Source organism: Varanus komodoensis, unplaced genomic scaffold (assembly GCF_004798865.1).
Source record: "Varanus komodoensis strain SLA01 unplaced genomic scaffold, ASM479886v1 scaffold11, whole genome shotgun sequence".
NCBI classification, from domain to species: Eukaryota; Metazoa; Chordata; class Lepidosauria; order Squamata; family Varanidae; genus Varanus; species Varanus komodoensis.
In genome coordinates, this window is record NW_025335317.1 from 11,734,523 (window position 1) to 11,746,100 (window position 11,578).

The following is an 11,578-nucleotide window of genomic DNA, read 5'->3' on the forward strand; positions in this document are numbered from 1 at the left end:
GTGTGCTGAGCGAATGGGATGGCAGCGAATGATAGGACCTGGACTGGAATAAGCAGGAGTCACTGGACTGCAGGCACAGAAAGGTCAGAAAATTCTCTTTGGGCCCTGCAGCAAAACCCCAAGAATACCTGGCACCCAGCTGAAGCTCCACCTGGGATGCATTTCAATATACCAGGGATGTAGTCACCAACCATTCACTCCAAGAAATTGGGTATGTTCCATTAAGAGTGCAATCCTGCAGAATGGATAACTTTAAGAAATAAGAAAATCTTGTATCCTGAAGGGCATGATTTGCAAATGGGTTGGCATGCTTATATGTGGTATGAAAAGGCTAAGGTACATGGCTCTTTTTTAAGTCATTATATTAGGAAATCGTTAATGTCGGTGTGGGAAAAGTTAAAGACAAAATTGTATAATAAATTACCAAGATGGCTTTCACCTATGGAAGCTCTTGTATATCCAAAAGCATTGAACTTTGAAGCGATCATAAGATATGACGACATTTTGGATAATGATGGAGGATTGCAATTGAATCAAGGAATACAAGAACAAGGATCTAATATTTCTTGGTGGCATAAGGTGCAGATACAATCAAGATATGCTAAAGACTATAGAATGTGGGGCTTTTATAAAGATTGTACAGCATTTGACCTGGTGATGCTTAAATCAGATGAGAAAATGATTAAAAGACTATATAATTTCTTACAAGATAGGAGAATGGAAGATGTACAGGTTAAGGAAACTATGATAATGTGGGCACAAAACTTTGGATATAATATTGAATTAGAAAAATGGCAAAAGCTGTGGGAGAGAAATATTAAGGTAACATTAGCAACTTCATATAAAGAAAACCTGTATAAAATGTTTTATAGATGGTATCTGTCACCAAATAGATTAGCTGTTTCCAAATATGTTAAATGGATGTTGGAAATGTAAACATAAATTGGGTACTTTCTATCATATGTGGTGGACTTGCAATAATGCGAAAAAGTATTGGATTAAAATACATAAATGGCTTGAGGAAATGTTACAAAAATCCTTAGCTTTTAAACCTGAAGTTTTCTTATTAGGCATTATACCCGTTGATACTAGTAAACAAGAAATGTACTTGATTTTACATGTAATTACTGAGGCGAGGATTGCATTTGCTCAACACTGGAAAAGTGAAGAATCACCCACCGATGAACTGATCCTAAAAAAGATCTTGGACTGTGCAGAAATGGACAGATTGTCATTGAAGGAGAAAGAAGATACTGATTGGGACTTTTTATTATTGGCTAGAGAAACGGGACTTCGTATAAATTTAAATGTTTTTAAGTTATCATAAATAGAAAAGAATGTGGGGCTGACCCAGCAGGTCCGGTGTTTCTGATGATTGATATTGTTTTCAGTTTTCCTTTGTTTTAGGGTTATTTTGAATAAAACTTATTATAAAAAAAAGAGTGCAATCCAGCATAGGTTGGGCCAGAAAGAAAATTCCTACAACTCAGCAGGACCATTCCTTGTCTCGGCATGCACAGAATTGCACTCTTAATGTTCTTTTGTGGTTGTTGCAGAGGATATGGCTATGGGGCAAACAACTGTACTTCAGAACTGATGCTTATGCAGGTATCTATCTAAACATATCTATGGTTATGACACTGGGTGACAGCTGAGACCTAACGGGCACAGTTACTTGCAGTACCTAAGTCGTCCACCTTTCAAAACTTGGCAAAATGAAGGGAAATTGCAGGTGCCTTTATAACCCAGTGACTGCCAGGTTACTAGCAGTGTGGTTACCAGCCAGTGTTCTGTGGTGGTGAGCATGTTGGAGACCCAGGAGACCCGGGTTCAAGCCCCCATTCACCTAGAAATCTCACCAGGTGACTTTGGGCCAGTCGGATTTTCAGGCCAACTTAACTCCCAGGGTTGTCATTGTATGGATAAAATGGAGCTATGTAAGCTGCTCCATTTTCCTCATAAGAGCGGGAAAAGGCAAGATAGAAATATATAAGTATAATATAATATGGTTCTATTTAAGCAGGTCATTTCTTTAAAGAATCCTCATCATTCTTCAGGCCTTCCAGGGGAATGGGACTTTGGAAATGGTTCTTTTTTCCAAACGCAAAACTGCATGTGATCCCTCCATCTGGAAGAGAGAGAGGGAGACCGCCTGATCTAATTACATTTTAGATTAGAGGATTAACGCCTCTTTTGATTCCTGGAGCCACACTTCAGAGGATCACTCGAGAGAGACTAATCCAAATTGAAAGCGCTCACTTGATAGACTTTCCTCCCCCGCCTTTCTTCTTTTGAAAAGTGACAAAACTTGTCACGGCTGAGCTTTGAACCCCGGTGGTTTTGTTTAGCCCCCATTTCGCCGCCCAGTGGGCTTCTCCACGTGTCTCCTTTATCCCCCACTCCAACTTGGCAATATAAACAAGCCGCCCCACAAGCCTGAAGTAGACATTCGCACGTGTTCTCCTCCAGAGAAAGGGGAAAGGAGGAGGAGGAGGAGGTGGTGACGGGGGGGAATGGAAACCCAAAGAGCAGAAATCCATCTCTCCTTCGGCGCGGCAACGAAACTGCTCCGTTCTCGAGAGCAGCCGGCGGGGCTCGCCGAGTTGGAGCCGCGCAGCCCAACTGAACGCGCCGCGTCTTTGCGCACGCAAGCGAGCGATGGAGACGCGCGGGCTCCGGGAAACGCCGCCTCTTTCCAGCCGCCCTTCGCTTTCTGGACGGGCCCCGATCTGTGGCGTCCCCCCGGATCGGGCCGCCTAGAGCACGCCGGGGCTGCACGAAACGCCTCCGCGGGCCGGCCGGAAGAGCTGCGCAGGCGTGCGCCAAGCCAAGCGCTCGGGACCGGGAGCCGACGCGGGACGCCTCCAGGCGGGCCGTGGGGGCGCCGGCGCCGGCGGCTGGCTGCCAACGCCCGCGAAAGGAGGCGCATGCTGCTGCTCAACGGGGCCTTCGACCGTCTGCGGAGCGTCGTGCCCGCGCTGCGAGGCGAGCAGAAGCTCTCCAAGGCGGAGACCTTGCGGATGGCCCAGATCTACATCTCCATGCTGAGCGAGCTTTTGCGAGAGGAAGGCGCGCCGGCGGGGCGACCGCGGCAGGTCCCGCCGCAGCCCAGGAGCGACCTGAGCGCCTCTGCTGCCGTCCGGGGGCCCTTGCACTGACTCTCCTCGGCGCCGCGGCGGAGCCGAGCTCTGCCCTACCCCGTCCCAAAACACGGCAGGTGCTGCTGCTCCCGCTGAAGCGGAGCAGGGCTTGGCCTGCCTCCTCCTCCGCCTCGGATCAGCGGGCCAGTGAAACGGAGAACGGAGCGTGAGAAAGGGCATCGCGCGATGGGTAGACAAGATGGAAAAGCGCACGCTCTGTCTTTGTATTGTTAATATCCGCTACTAGTCTGAAGTGCCATTCATTTCAGTGGGTCGACTCTAAGCAGAACGCAAGTTGGATGCAGCCCTCTCTAGGGTGTGCATCAGAACTATCTTTGTTTATATTGTAAAGCGGAGGTTGGCTGAAGATAGTTTAGGATTTCCCGGTAGTTCTTTGGATGGTTCTGCAATAGATCGGCAAGGATTTCTGACTCCCAAATGCCTTACAATAGCAACGAAGCCGCTTACCCTATCTCCATTAGAATGCAGAAATTAATAACTCCATTAGAGTGCAGAAATTAATAACTATAAGTAGTAATAAAACTGGAGGTTCTGCGGGAGAGCTTTTTGTGTGGCAGGACCGCTCTCGGAATGAATTCCTGGGCTCAGCAACACTGTGTTTGGATCATGTTGATGACCTCCATTTGCACCAGGCCACCCTTGGTAGATCTCAGGATAAAAACACAACTAGATGCCAGAAACTGTCCTTCCCCCTTAGAAAACCAGGGGCGTGAGTGACACTATAGGCATAGGGTCAAAATCGTAAACACAGTACTGAAGCCTTCCCACAAGCTGTTGCCCACCATCTCCCATCAGCCCCAGCCAGCATAGCCACTGGCCAGGAATGCTCCTAGTTTTAGTCCAAACAACCTGAGGGCAATAGGCTTTTACCTCAAGGTGCTAATGCAGTTTCGTGCGTGTGTATCCAGACATAAATCCTGTTGACTTGGGTACGCCGAGTTTGTGAAAACGCCTTGGGCAGCTGCCTAAGGGTGCAATCCCATGTATGCTTAGACAGAAAGTCCTTCAACTTTGGGCATATTGTAGGATTTTTTTCTGGCTAAATATGTGTGGGATTGTACCTTTAAAGTGATGGTGCTCTAAAAAAGCAAATAATTAGGGGTCCCCCACCATCCCAATAAGCTTGTGGGAAATGGTCACTTTATTTTGCAGTGTGCATTGCACGGATGACTTGTCCAATGTACATGACTCAAGAAAGGGCTTGCGTTTAATGTGCCCCCATTCTGGTTTATGGGCAGGACATGCAGGCAGCAATGGAAGGGTTGGTCAGCAAGTCTAGAGTCTCCTGTGCAAGGTGCTAAGGCAGAACTTCCAAACAGGTAAAGAAAATATCTTTAAATACTTTGATGTAGGTTCAGAGTACATTTTCCCTCTGCACCAACTAACTAAAGAACTTCCATGACCCAGGAATTAGATGAAAAGTCCCAAGATAGCAAGTTATGATTGCCAGTCAGACAAGCCTCTGTCTGGTATGTCTTTCTGGGTAAATATACTGCAAGGCTCTGATGTTACTTTGCTGTAAATAGCTAGTAAGAGCTGCCCGAAAAATACAGCTTTGCTGCAGCACTTTCGATAAGAGCATAACAAACTCCACCATCTGTGATGACAAGAAGTTATCAGAAGCATGCACATTACAGGAGGAAAACGCAGATGTATAAAACTAATTTTCAGCAAGCGTCCTACAGCAATAGAGGTTACAGTAGAGTTATATACCCAACAGTGGAAAAGTTGCACAGACATCTGTCTTCTTGTCTCAGCTTGAGGAGCAGATCTGCACTAAAAACACAGGAAGGCTTCATCTTGCTAGTTTAAGTACTACTGGAATCTCTGGTAAGACATACTTACCTGAAATTTAATAAATTGGTTAAAAGGCAAATAAATACCCAAAGGTTTTAAACATCAGCGTTTATTGAGTGTCAGCTCTCCCAGTAAATAAAATGGGAGGAAATTAATCAAGGTGTATTTCTGATACATGGCTGGGTTTTGAGATTGCATGAGGCTTTTGCTATGTACTTGTTTCCAACTGAAAGTTTAAGCAACCCCTTCCCACAGTGCATAATTGATAATCACTATGGCAAGATGTAGAAATGGCCTCCCTCTTTGAAAAAAGGATTAGAAAATTAACAGCTCTTACCTTCTGCTGGAGAACTTCCATGTATGAAGGTATCATGGTATGATTGCCAGAGACAGAGGGAAGGGCTATTACAGTTTCTCTAATGAGGTACCCTCCAGGCGTTGCAGACTTCAATTCTCAACTGCCCCAGCCAGCATGGCTACTGGCCAGGAATGCTGGGACTTGCAATCCCAAGAGTCATCAACTGCTTTCATATTTTGCTCATGAACTTCCCGGAGGAATAGGCTGCAATCCCATACCTGTGAATAAATTTCATTGGATTGGACAAGGTTTAGTTTCGAGTTGTTATGCCAAAGACTGTAGTGTTATTTGCTACTGAAACATACTAGATTGGCTGGTCCAGGCAAAGAATCCTTCTCTCTGAAGGTGTGATCATCTCAGCACTTCCATTTTTCTCACTGAATTGCAAGAAAGTTTTCATACTTAGTGCTGGATGCAATTGCATGCATCCAGTGTTTATAATAAAACAAATAAAATGCAGCCTACTTTTCTCTGTAACTGTTGCAGGGGAGTGAAAGAGTCTCAGACAGACTGGAACCTGTGGTTCTCCAAATGTTGGACTTGAGCTTCCATCATGCCCAGGCAACAAAACCAATGCAACATTGAGTAAAACCGAAACGGTTCCTAAGAATAAACAATGCAACTCCCTCCAAAGAATTTGTCAGGGAGAGAATCTCATACGAGTCTGGAGTAAAGAACTCTTGCAAAATGTTCTGCTTTGGGTGGTCTGGTGGAAGGCATGGAAGCAACATGGCCGAAACCCCAAACTGTTCATAGGTCTGGCTGTGGACAGGTGGCACCATTCCACACAGATGCTCATAAACTGCCTATTGTTATTCAAGTCATCTTAACAGGTGAGTGAACTGTTGGACTGTAGTATTCCAGGTAGGAAACGCTGAAGAAATAGCTTGACCTGCTTTGACCCCCTGGTGGTTCTAGGGGGAGCAGAGTTCTCCTGGTTGTCAGCCATGGCAATGGTATCCTTCCACATCACATCACTGGAATGGCGCTAAGACAGTAGGGAAGATCTATTCCAACAGGTGGCTCTCTCCTGTGGCTTCTGGTTTGTTGGATGTCAGAAGAGTCTGGCTTGTCTGTCTTGCTATTCTGCCCTCTACATGAAACTAGGGGGTAAAGCCATCTGGAGATTTGGACGGGATTGTCCTTGGTCTGCTGCCAGCCCTTGGCTTCAACTCCCATTTACATCTTCTGAACAAAGGGCAGCACTGAACGTCCTGTTTGACATCAGCTTCGGGTTGGATGAGTTAAAACAAGCTGTAATCATCTAAACACAACAGAGAGGCTGCTGTTGATGATGCAGGAGGAGACACACACTCCGCTTCAGATACAAATTCCCCCTTAAAATCAGGCTGCCCACGTGGCAGCAGTGGCCAAGAGCATCAGTTGCCACATGTGGCTGGTGTTCCAACTATCAGCTTACAGACATCAGACTTCATTTTCTTCATTAATACCCTAGTCCTACTCAGGTTAGGTTACTGTAATGTGGATAGTTTGCAGGCTGTTTTGAAAACTGGTGTTGGTCCAAAATGCACCTGGCGTGGTAGTATTCCAGACTTTCAAATCAGAGCATGGATTAGGCTGATGCTAGGCCATCTTCATTCTTAATCTGATTCCTTTCTGGTTCCATTTGAAGTCCTGATTTTGACTGTTAAACCAGCGAAGACAATAACCCCTTTCACCCACAGGAATCTGCTAATACCATGCTGTGTTCTGCTGTCAGCAGAAGTATAGCAGACAGCTAGAGAGCCAAGGCCATTTTTGGTGCTGTGCAAGACTGCATCACTATCACGAGAGAGCCTGGTTCTCGCTCTGCTCACCTTTTGACAGGCAGCAAAGTGTATATTTTGCTGTATGCTTTTTTGAATGCTTCTTATGCATAGATTTTTTTTTAAAAAAAACTATCAAATACTACTTTTTATATAGTATTTTATACAGTTGCACTGAACTGGTATTACATCACATTTATAGCCCCCTATTTCCCTCACAGCATGTTTTACTTGTACAACAATCTTGTGAGGTAGGCGAAGCTAAGAACCCATGACTGGTCCAAAGTCAGCCAGTAAACTTCATGGCCAATTGGGGACTAGAATCCGCATCGCCCAGATCCCCAGTCCAACACACCACGATGCCACACTGGCTGTGGGTAGAAACTGGACTCTAATTTTTATATAGGTACTTCTGCTCTTTTGACTGGAAAGGCAGGACACAAATGTCTAAATGTCTGCAGGCTAAATGTCCTACTGTGCATGGAAGTGCTTGATATGTTGGACTACAACTCCCATCAGCCCCAGCCATCATGGCCAATGAGCAGAGGGGTGATGGATGCTCCAGTCCAAAGTATCTAAAGAGCAACATGTTGCTCATCTCTGAAGTAGCTGGACCAAAACTTCTCAGGCTCCCAGTCCCGTTACACAGATCATTTTGCTTCGAAATGCTAGGGCCTACGTACACAACATGCTGACAAACTGCAGGTTCCTCCCCACTGTACTTCATATTGCTAGCCAGAATATTCTGAAAATCCAAGCTGCAGCATTACAAGGATGAGAAAAAGACCTGGGAATCCCAAACACAAAAGCACCCCCTCTTCCACCACATCATCTTTGAAATCCTTCACCATTATATCTGAATGACTTGCTGCATTAGGGATGCATTGTTGTCTAAACATTAGGCTTTTTCCACATTGAGTGTTCGCCTTCTAGAAATTTGGCATAGCAAGAGTGTGCATTTTCAAAGAAAATCGGAGATGAATTAGGGAAGCTATTTGCTTTTGTTCTCGTATTAAAATAATAAAAGGTCCTTCATAACTGCTGAAGGCGGCACTTCCCCAGACAATGTTCCAGTTAAGTGGATTTGCTGGAAGTGCTTATACTTGCCTTCCCAACACTGTGCTACTGTCAGCATATTTTCAGAAATGATCATTTTGTGTATCAGAGGAAAGAATAAGGCCTGCAAAAAAAAAAAAAAAAAACCCTCTAGGATTCCAAGTGTCACCTGAGAGGAACTTAAATAAAAATCAGAGCCAACAATTTTAAAACACTACACTGCTGAGTGTCAACTTGCAAACCAGGAAAAATGCAAGGTGCAAATTTTGTTTCTGCAAGGAATCCAAGAGGTGAATCCTCAGCCCTTCCTCATGCACCCGATGAGGACAAATTTACACTTATAAGGACTTCTACAGAGGTACTGGGTGGCTATAAATACTCTATAAAGCATGGTATAAATTCAAATTTAGACCCTATTAAGGCTGGCAGTTGGGCCTATGAGGCCATTACAGAAATGGAAGGGCATCCTCAACATCCTGCTTTGCATCTACTTTACGCAAAATATTGGAAAGTCAGGAAAACACAAAGCACACATTCCCAAGAATGTCCTGATGAAGATGTAGAGAAATTGTGTACATGGGTTATGTGTGTGTGCATGGGGGGGGTGAATATGAAAACATGTTTTTACTCTGTTGTGAAGAAATATTCCCAAAATTTTACTACTGCAACTCCAGAACACTGGAATTATTTCAATATGTCTAGAAAAGCTTAATTCTAAATTAATCCTGCTGTTTTCAAAATGTTATTGAGCACTCTTTCATTCTTCTGTCATAAGGTGGGCTGAGAGGAAAACTATTTGCTCAGAAGCAAACTTGACTAGTTTCAAGGCTGCTTTCTACCAGCACAATTACTGCTGAAGTGTCAACCTCCAATGCCACTAACACCTTCACTGCATCCAAAAATAAGCCACCTGCTATTAGAATGAACCCATCTAATTGCTCTTACAAATAAAAATGCTTTTTCCACCAGATGTGCTTGTTTTTACCCATCCTGGAGTGTGATACTGACATATGCAGAACTTCACTACTGTGGAAAGCACGATACTGAGCCTTTGCACTTTGCACATTCATTATACTAACCTTAACTTTCAATCAGGGCTGTAATGAAAATTGCGAGTTATGACCTGGCTTTCCAATTTATTGATTAAAAAGCTTTCAAGTCAATTTCTCCAGGACCACTTTTTTTTTAAAGTTATGCTAGCAGTGTCAAAATTGCACTGAAAAGTTCCCTGCTGTTAAGAAAAACAAACAAACAAACCTAGGCTGTTTTGTTTAAAGTCCTGAGTCGCTACTTAGGCAGCTTTAAACTAAACAATGGTTTTTTCATTAATATCCTGCTGGGAGTTTTTTTTGGGGAGGGGGGTTTGTTAGGCGGTAAGCAATGGAAAAGCTGTGCATATGTTTACATAAATTATAACATTCCCAAGTTGCTTGCTCTCTCTACATATGTTACAGCATTTAAAGGTGGGAGGAGGATCTTTTTGATTTTGCACTGTCTACTGCCAGTTGCAATCTAGAGTTGGGTTGTACCCATCACATTAGTTACTCCAATGGACTTGTGTTTTAACTGAGTCCAATGTGTGCACTAAACACCTAAATACCACGGCACCTATATGTAGGCATAGTGTTAGCCCTCTGGACAGTAAAGAGTCATTGTTCCATAGAGGCATGCAAGCAATTTATAACAGTGCTCTTGATGCCTCACATTTTGCGTCAGTGTGGTAGTGCTAGGATACCGTAATTATGACTGTATCATTCATCATGTATATCATACATAAGCAACCTGAAAGAATAATCGACCTCCAACTCTGAGAAGCAGTACAGATGGCTTATGCATGATTGACCCACACTAAGAGCCAGCTTATTAATACCTGTGAAAACTGTACAGTAGACAAAGCAGGATAACAGGTAAGTTCTTCTAAGAGTAGCATAGAAACTGTTCACTATAGTGCTGAATTTGAGCCTATGTTAAACATAATCAACAGCCTAACCTACATAAGCATTGTGATCCTTCACCCGTCAAGCAGAATTTCAAGTTAGCCTACAGTTGCTATTAAATTACCTCTCCAAATTATTTTATCTAGCATGGGGAGCATTCACAAAAGGCGCCACTAGAAAAATCTCATTCTGAAACATGCTTCCCCATTCTAGCTGCATCTTTTTCTAACTAGCAGTGTGAACCACTCCCAGCACAGAATCTTGGCATCTGCACAGCTGAGAGAGAAGAAATCGTAACTTAAACGATGAACAATCTAGAAAATTCAAATTGATATTAAAGCCATTAAAATACAGAGAGGTTGGATCTTTGCTATCAGAGTCACTGGTCAAGGACACTGATATTGGAAGTGTCAGAATCAATACAAGCTCAACATTAGTAGGCAAAATAAATGTGTGCTTCCATTAAAAAGCTTCGCAATTCTAATAGGTCCATAAATTACCTTGAATGTAACTGAAAATGAAATGTCTAGGAATTGCTGCAGCCAACAGTGTATGGGCTTAAGTACAATATGGGCTTAAGCAGAGGAAGATCCCTCTCAGTGCCTCTTAGATTTACGGTGAGAGCAAAGTTTCCAGCACTCTCAAACTTTATAAAGTGTAAAGTTTATGAAGTAGCTTCAAGAATTTTTGCCAGCAGGGCAAGTTGCCCTCATCATTCAGGTCCTCCATAATGAATCACACTTGTCTCAGTCCAGGCCATACACATGGGGATTTGCTTTCCCTATGGGGAAGGATCTGCATAGGCTTCTCAGTCCTCCATGGGCTTGACTGTGGGCCAGAGGCTGCCCTCCCGATCTAGGGCACAAAATACAGCTGAGCTAAAACAGGTATTTTCTCTGCCATCAGTATTAGTACATGTGAAAGGACCATGTATGAAGCAGTCTAATATCTGATCTTAACACCCATTGAGAAACAGTATTTTATCAATGGCAGTCAAACTGAGTGGGGTGTGACAGCCAGGTGGAATTTTCTCCACAAAAAAGCTTGGATACACATGTTACAGTCACCATGGCTAAGCTACTGAAAACACCATTTGATAAGCAACGATTAGCAGGTAATGTTTACTGCCTTCTGTTAGGAAGAATGGATCACATACGCTGATTTTCTGCCCAGTGACAAGTAAACCTACCAACTCATGGTACTTCACTGCTTCCCTTGAATCCTCCAGGGTCTTCTCCAAAGCCACCAGGATCACAAAGCAGACAAGATGGAAATGTGCAACCTGATGTTAAAGGGAGGGACCATGGAGAGTTTTGCTCTGATCCTTACTACATTTAGCATATCAGCAGGATGATGATGATGATGATATTACTACTACTGATAATTTAAATGCCTCTGCATGATACCTAGAGTAATTTCAGGATGGTAGTCATACTGTTTGCTCTTTCGGGTGGTTATGGGTACAGTCTCAGATATCAAGAAACTATGCTCATTACATGCATC

General features: G+C 43.7%; 1 long non-coding RNA gene across 1 annotated transcript; it reads left to right on the top strand.

Moving 5' to 3' along the window:
• The first annotated feature begins 3,154 nt into the window (after positions 1-3,154).
• On the top strand, positions 3,155-9,106 carry LOC123018363. The gene is made up of 2 exons (XR_006413755.1): positions 3,155-4,991; positions 5,803-9,106. It is a non-coding gene; the product is annotated as an uncharacterized LOC123018363 (long non-coding RNA).
• Positions 9,107-11,578: the final 2,472 nt, after the last annotated feature.